Source organism: Pleurodeles waltl, chromosome 10 (genome assembly GCF_031143425.1).
Source record: "Pleurodeles waltl isolate 20211129_DDA chromosome 10, aPleWal1.hap1.20221129, whole genome shotgun sequence".
Taxonomy (NCBI): Eukaryota; Metazoa; Chordata; class Amphibia; order Caudata; family Salamandridae; genus Pleurodeles; species Pleurodeles waltl.
This window is the reverse complement of record NC_090449.1, coordinates 824,704,807-824,713,736: the sequence shown is the minus strand read 5'-3', so window position 1 is coordinate 824,713,736 and position 8,930 is coordinate 824,704,807.

The following is an 8,930-nucleotide window of genomic DNA, read 5'->3' as shown; positions in this document are numbered from 1 at the left end:
GCTTGTGGTTTTTTCCCTGAAAATGCCATCAACAAAGGGTTTCTGGAGCTGAAATCACTATCTTCCCACCTTTCAGGAACGGGCAGACTTGAATCAGAAAACCACATTTTCCAACACAAATTTGGCATTTTACTGGGACATACCCCATTTTTACTATTTTTGGTGCTTTCAACCTCCTTCCAGTTAGTGACAGGAATGGGTGTAAAACCAATGCTGGATCCCGGAAAGCTAAACATTTCTGAAAACTAGACAAAATTCTGAATTCAGCAAGGGGTCATTTGTGTAGATCCTACAAGGTTTTCCTACAGAAAATAACAGCTGAAATAAAAAAATATTGAAATTGAGCTGAAAACAACAGCCATTTTTCTTTATGTTTTACTCTGTAACTTTTTCCTGCGATGTCAGATTTCTGAAAGCAATATACCGTTTTGTCTGCTGGACTCTTCTGGTTGCGGGGATATAAAGGGCTTATAGGTTCATCAAGAACCCTAGGTACCCAGAGCCAATAAATGAGGTGCACCCTGCAGTTGGTTTTCATTCTATACTGGGTATACAGCAATTCATTTGCTGAAATATGAGGAGTGAAAAAGAGGTATCAAGAAAACCTTTGCATTTCCAAAATGGGATCAAGATAAGGTTTTGAGGAGCAGTGGTTATTTGCACATCTTTGAATTCCGAGGTGCCCATACTAGCATGTGAATTGCAGGGCATTTCTCAAATAGACGTCTTTTTTACACACTCTCTTATATTTGGAAGGAAAAAATGTAGAGAAAGATAAGGGGCAATAACACTTGTTTTGCTATTCTATGTTCCCCCAAGTCTCCCGATAAAAATGATACCTCACTTGTGTGGGTAGGCCTAGCGCCCGCGACAGGAAATGCCCCAAAACACAACGTGGACACATCCCATTTTTTCACAAAATACAGAGCTGGTTTTTTGCAAAGTGCCTACCTGTAGATTATGGCCTCTAACTCAGCCGGCACATAGGGAAACCTACCAAACCTGTACATTTTTGAAAACTAGAGACCTAGGGGAATCCAAGATGGGGTGACTCGCGGGGCTCTGACCAGGTTCTGTTACCCAGAATCCTTTGCAAACCTCAAAAAGTGGCTAAAAAAACAAGTTTTACTCACATTTCGGTGACAGAAAGTTCTGGAATCGGAGAGGAGCCTCAAATTTCCTTCCACCCAGCGTCCCCCCAAGTCTCCCGATAAAAATGATACCTCACTTGTGTGGGTAGGCCTAGCGCCCGCGACAGGAAATGCCCCAAAACACAACGTGGACACATCACAGAAAACAGAGCTGTTTTTTGCAAAGTGCCTACCTGTAGATTTTGGCCTCTAGCTCAGCCGGCACCTAGGGAACCCTACCCAACCTGTACATTTTTGAAAACTAGAGACCTAGGGGAATCCAAGATGGGGTGACTCGCGGGGCTCTGACCAGGTTCTGTTACCCAGAATCCTTTGCAAACCTCAAAAAGTGGCTAAAAAAACAAGTTTTCCTCACATTTCGGTGACAGAAAGTTCTGGAATTGGAGAGGAGCCTCAAATTTCCTTCCACCCAGCGTCCCCCCAAGTCTCCCGATAAAAATGATACCTCACTTGTGTGGGTAGGCCTAGCGCCCGCGACAGGAAATGCCCCAAAACACAACGTGGACACATCACAGAAAACAGAGCTGTTTTTTGCAAAGTGCCTACCTGTAGATTTTGGCCTCTAGCTCAGCCGGCACCTAGGGAAACCTACCAAACCTGTGCATTTCTGAAAACTAGAGACCTAGGGGAATCCAAGGAGGGGTGACTTGCGGGGCTCGGACCAGGTTCTGTTACCCAGAATCCTTTGCAAACCTCAAAAAGTGGCTAAAAAAACAAGTTTTCCTCACATTTCGGTGACAGAAAGTTCTGGAATCTGAGAGGAGCCACAAATTTCCTTCCACCCAGCGTTCCCCCAAGCCTCCCGATAAAAATTATACCTCACTTGTGTGGTTAGGCCTGGTGCCTGCGACAGGAATAGATCACACAACGGTCAATGTTGGTCCTTACGTGAGGCAGCTGTTGACCCTGGGGTGAACCATTCCTGACACAGACACTAGGTGGAGGCACTCAAGTGGGGTAGTGTTTTTATCAGGACAGGTGAGGAGTCACTGGGTGGTAGGAATATTGTGGATCCCAGCATATTCCTGTAGTTTGTGTGACAGAAATGCGAGAAAAATTGAGTTTTTTTTCAACATTTCAGCTTTGCAGGGTATTCTGGGTAAGAAAACTTTGGGGAAGCCACACAAGTCACACCTCTGTGGACTCCCCCGAATGTCTAGTTTCTAGAAATGTTTGGGTTTAGTGTGTTTCTCTATATGGCCGCCGAATCCAGGACCAAAAACACAGGTGCCTGCCTTACAAAACCAGTTTGTTTTGCAATGGATAATTTTGATGTCTCCACAATATGATTTGGGTGGTGGAATTTGGGGCTGAACTAAATTGGGGAGCTCCCAAGAGAGCACTCTCTCTCTGCTTGCCGCCGCATTCACCTGCTCTCTGGGTTGGCCTAACCCACTATTACCCAGTTGCACAAACAGCTTGCGAAGGGACAGCAGGACTGTCCTCATCACCTCCCTCATAATGTACTGGAAGAGGAGTTATCGAATGGGACTCCTCTGACTGAAAAATCACTCAGTATCTGATGTCTCAGTCTCTGATCCTATGTCAGAGCGGTCCTCTATAACCCGAGTCCAGGCAGCAGTCATCCATCAAGATGCCATCTCTGCTATTGGCTAAACTGTTGCTCTAAAACACTAGCCTACGTAGACAGTCACAAAATCGATGGTGTGTGAGATACGTGCAACAGTAGAGGCCACCTTACCTGCGCTTCTTCCCTCAATCAGCACGTACTTTCAAGACACTCAAAAAACACCTTGTCACATACCATTCGTCACAGTCTTTAGCACCTCCTGCGCCCAGTCCAACAATCATTATTGGTGCTCCCACTCCCTCCTCCTCGGATTCCCTCATTACCCCCCAGCAAAAGTGCCCTTCATCTCTCCATAGACTTTGCTAATGTACTCAGCTATTTACATAAAATACAGATTTGCTCTTTGCAGTAGGCATATAAACCTTCTGCGCTTCTTTATGGCACTAAAACTGCCACTAGACAAGTCGGACCCTTTTCCCCCCAGGGAAACCACACACATATTGACAAAAGTGATATATATATGACAGCCAATCACCTGAAACTCAACTCAAGCAAAACCTAAATAATCCTCTTTGGCCCACACAAAAACACCTGGGACCCCTCATGGTGGCCCACCACGCTAGGCCCTGCACCCACCCCCGCCAACCACGCACGCAACCTCAGCATCATCCTAGACTCCTCCCTCTCGATGACCCAACAAATCAACGCTCTCACCTCCTCATGCTTCAACACACTCCGTATATTGAAAAACATTCAAATGGATCCCCACAGAGACCAGAAAAACTGTCACTCACGCACACATCAGCAGCAGGCTTGATTACGGAAACGCCCTCTACGCCGGCACCACTCTAAAACTCAAGCGCAAACTACACGCATCTAGAACTCAGCAGCACGACTCATCCTCGACCTCCGCCGACACGAACCCATCTCTCCACACCTCAAATCCCTCCACTGGCTCCCCATTGACAAAAGGATCACCTTCAAGATCCTCATCCTCGCACACAAATCACTCCACAACACAGGCCCTGCCTACCTCAACGAGAGTCACCTTCCACACCCCCACACGAAACGTCCGCTCAGCTGACCTCTCTCTCGCCTCTGTCCCCCGCATCAAACACACCACCACCGGGGGCAGATCCTTCTCCTACCTTGCACCCAAAACCTGGAACGCCCTCACAACCCACCTTCGCAAGACCCAAAACCTACTTCTTTTCAGGAAGGGCCTCAAAACCTGGCTTTTCGAACAGTGAACCTCCCAGCCCCTTTCCCTCCCCCCACCCCCCCCCAAGCGCCTTGAGACCCTCACAGGTGAGTAGCACACTTTATAAATCTCTTTGGTATATATAGATCTACCTCTATATATATATATATATATATCTATGTACATAGATATATCTATAGATATATCCATGTACATAGATATATCTATCTACATAGATATATAAATATAGATCTATATATATACACAGCTGCGATCGGGGGCCAGAAACAGTTTGAGAAGGCCTCGTAAGAAAGGGGAGAGTCTCCCCTTTCTTACGAGGCCTTTTCAAAGTGTTTCCTGGCCCCCCGATCGCAGCACAGCTGCGATCGGGGGACCAGGAAACCTGAAAGTGTTTCCTGGCCCCCGATCGCAGCACAGCTGCGACCGGGGGCCAGGAAACACTTTCAGGAAGGCCTCGTAAGAAAGGGGAGACACTCCCCTTTCTTACGAGGCCTTCCCGAACGTGGGAAAGGCCGTTTTCCCCATTAAAGCAGGAAGCGGCCGCAAGGCTGCTTCCTGCTTTGATGGGGAAAATACCTTTGCAAGGCGCGCTGACGTCACAAAGGGGCGGGTGGGGGGGCGGGGGGAGACACGGAAGCTTCCGTGTCTCCCGGGGGGGGTTTAAAAAAAAAAAAATCCTCGAGTGCGACGCACCCGAGGATTTATTGATACCCTTCCTGGTGTCGGCCACTGGTCGTGACCCGCACCAGGGAGGGTGTGTGGGCGTCGGCCACTGGCCGACGCCCGCAACGAAGAGGTTAACGTGCAAATGTCTAATAACCTAAAACAGTAGTTTTCTACTATCATGTTGTAAAACGTGCATTTATGCTTTGAAAATAATATACTAATGCTGTACTGATCGAACAGTCAATTTAAATTATGAATTAAATGGACAAAATAATATGAGCATTTCTTGTTTTCTGGTGGGCCTCAAGCCGATGAGGTTACAGTGACTGCTTATCTAACAAATGTACCCACGAAAGAAACAATCTTCACACGTCCATTATATAACAAACTTCTTTTGTTTAAGTCTCGAGTTAATTTTTTGCAAGAATTAATTAAATGTATTTCTCTCAAGGAAATGAGCTGATATTACATTTGTCCACATCTTTGTAACTATCGTCCAGTAGCAGCGTATTCTGGAATGGTTGAACAAAAGGCTCCACTGACACCAGTCGGAAGCAAGTCTAAGAAGATACAATTAGTATTGTTTGGAGTTAGGTAAATGGAAAAGTGTCAAATCAACATTTTGCAAACTAATATTGTGTCTTTTCAAATGTATCTCAGATATCTAATGTTTTTATGATTGGATGTTCTGGGTCATTCTGTCATTCTTTGTTCTGGAGCACACTTTGGCCCCCATTATGACATTGGTGGTAAATCCCACTTACCGCCATGCTGATTGCTGCCGGTGGCAGATATCCGCATACCATATTATGACACACACATGCCAATCCGTCACTATACAGCCACAGACACAATTCGGCCACACCAAAGGTCAGAGATAAACTGGCGGCAACAAAACCTACACCATTACGGCAACAGTACAACGTCTACAACATTATGACCCACGAATTACCACGGCGGACATTCAATGGTGGTAAACCATTGGCGGTACATACCGCAGCACTCAAAATACACACACTCAAACAAAACAACACCACATTGGACAATTCAAACTACACACACCTGACACACATACACACACCAACCCACACCCCCAGACCACTATAAAACACACACCCACATTACCCTCAACCCTTTACCATTACAAACAAATGCCAACAGAGAAAGACAGCAAGAGCACTCACACAACCAGAGCCATATACCACCATCATATATATTCCACCCACACACCTTACATCACATACCCCAACACATCACCCTACACACCCTCACCCACACCTCTCACACTACACCCATGGCACCACAACAACACCCCACATCCTCTGAGGAGGAGCTAAGGGTCATGGTGGAGGAAATCATCCGGGTAGAGCCACAGCTATTTGGATCACAGGTGCAGCAGATATCCATTGCTAGGAAGATGGAGCTATGGCGGAGGATCTTGGACAGGGTCAACGCTGTGGGACAGTACCCCAGAACAAGGGACGACATCAGGAAGAGGTGGAACGACCTATGGGGGAAGGTACGTTCCATAGCAGTAAGACACCAACTCGCTGTACAGAGGACTGGCGCTGAACCCCCACCTCCTCCCCCACAACTAACAACATGGGAGGAACAAGTCTTAGCAATCATAGATCCTTAGGGCCTGGCAGGAGGAGAACTGGACTCTGGTAAGTCAAGTCTATACTACTACTACCCCCCTACCTGCATGCCATCATATACTCCCACCCTTACCCTCACTCCCATCACTCCACCACCTCCCACACATCCCACCATCACATCTCACCCATCCCAATCCCAAGCCCTGCATGCTATACCAATGCATGGACACCACTCACAGACCTGCATGGACACCTATCACTAAAGCATGCACACTAGAGGGGAACAGCTAGCCCACCAAATAACAACTCACACAAGGCAAAGCTGCCAGGGCAATAACAACCATAGAGGGCAACCTACCCATGCACAATATGTCACACACAGAAACAATAACACTGCATTTACATCCCCACAGGTATCCCAGCCAATATCACCGGAGAAGAGGTGCCAGCAACATCCAGTCTCCCCCACAGAAGAGGCCCACAGTGATGACAGCGGCTCTGCTCACCTGGATCTGGATGACCAACTTGGCTCATCAGGGACCTCCGGACAGTCGGTTACTCAGGCACAGTCTCACACCACCACTGAGCCTCCCCCTCAGGAAACACAACCACCACACCCACCCAGCGGGCCCATACCTCTTTCCCCAGGACACGTCAATCAGCAGTGTGTCCACCACTACTGCGACCCCAGGGCACCCCACAAACCCAGGACAATCAGGGACCTGGGGTCAGTGGCAGTGGGCACACGGTTCAGGGGACAGAGGCACAGGACAACAGGGAAGGTGGGAGGACTGCTGGGCGCCAGGGGGAGGACAGGCCCAGGGAACCGACTCTCCAGGAGGCACTCACCGCGATCCTGGGAGCATACCAACATTCCCAGGATACGCTGGGCCAGATCCTAGACAAGTTGCAGGAGAACATGCGGCTGCAGAAGGGACAGTACTTGGGGATCAGGGAGGACTTGAAGTCCATTAACACCACCCTGGTCTCCATTGCAGGGGTGCTGGCAGAGATGCCCAACAGTATGAGGGAGGCAGTGTCACACCAGCGGGCCCCTGCCACTAGCCAGACTACTGAACAGCCCTCCACCTCCGCTGCTGCTAGTGGACAGGTGGCCCGCCACACCCCTCCCCCTGCAGAAGGAGAACCACCCGACAAAGGTTCCCTGTTATCCAGGCAGAAACCAGAGACTATTGCCAAGACCCCCGCCAGGAAATCAGATTTTCCTGACTGTCACCCTTGTGTCCCACTCTGTCACCCTGTCCACCTTGAACTGCCATTGCTCCCCTTCCTATGCCCCCTTGGACAATGCACCTGTGCTACCAATAGACTGGACTCTACCCTGGGCTTTCCTCCATCATCCCCCAGCCCATTGACCTCTCCCTTTTCTTCATAGCATAGCAGTAAACACACTTGAAAAAAATACAAGTATGTAGTATGTCAAATGATTTCAGTATGTTTTCGTGTAACAAGCTTTAAACATTGCAATTCAACTGTACAGCAATGTTTACATAGGAAAGACCTGTAGTTGGCTGCTATGAACACACCAGGAGCGATAGTGGAGCACAAACATCTGCAAAAAGAGATGCCAAAGGGTACAGTGAGTGGCCATAGAAGTAGGAATCCACAGCCTGCCAGTGACAATGTCAAACATTAAACTGTCAATGAAATGTGACTTTACACTGTCTTACCTGTCTGTCATTGGAAGTATTGATGAATTACTGCAGTTCTTTTGTCCTCATCCTCATCCTCTGCCTCCTCATCTCCACTGGCCACAGGATCCACTGTTGCCACACGGCCATTTCCAGCCTCCTCCACCTGCAGAAAAGGCACATGGCGTCTCAAGGCAAGGTTGTGCAACATACAGTATGCCACAATGGTCTGGCAGATCTTCTTGGGTGAGTAGCACAGTGATCCACCTGTTAGATGGAGGCACCGAATCCTCGCCTTCAGGAGGCCAAATGTAAGTTCAATTATACTTCTTGTTCACCCTTGTGCCTCATTGTAACATTTCTCTGCCCTTGTCCTGGGGTTCCTCACAGGGGTCGGTAGCCATGATAGGTTGGGGTAACCAGAGTCACCTGCAAATATCAAGGGACAACTGTTAGCCACACACTAACCCTTATGGCCCACACCATACCTGTTACGACTCTGTCGTCCCATTTCCAGGGGGCGCTGTAAGGGGACTGTCAGAAGCCTGGGAATCACCTTGAACACCTATCTAGAGTCCCTTGCTGACTCCTGTTTGTTTCTCTTTTCTCCATGGTACACTTGTGTAGGACTACATTTGCTTCTTTGGACTGCAAATCCCATAATGCACAGCTTGGTAGTCAGGAAAACCCAGATTCTGTTTCCCATTGTTTTCAATGGGAGAAGTCCAGTTGCTCCTTTTCACTGGATCCTCTCCTCCAGGACTTGCAAGTGTCCGAAACCACACACACCTGAAACCTCTCCTGTGCAGCCCAGCTTGGAACTGCTTATAAGCAGCCATTTCCTCAAGATCCTTGTCGTGCATCGGACTTCGATTCCTTTGTGTTACAGACCCTTTGTCGGATGGTGTTCCAGTTTTGTTCCTGTTCTGTTCCAGCTTGATCCTGTTTCCTGTTTCTCTGCCCTGCTCCTGATTGTTCCAGCCAGAGTCTGCTCCCTATCTCTTAGCCTTGTACCTGTTAGTTTCTTCCAGAGCCTGCTCCCTGTTTCTCTGCCCTGCTCCTGCCTTGTTTCAGCCTGAACCTTCTCTCTGTTTCCCAGTCCTGTTTACT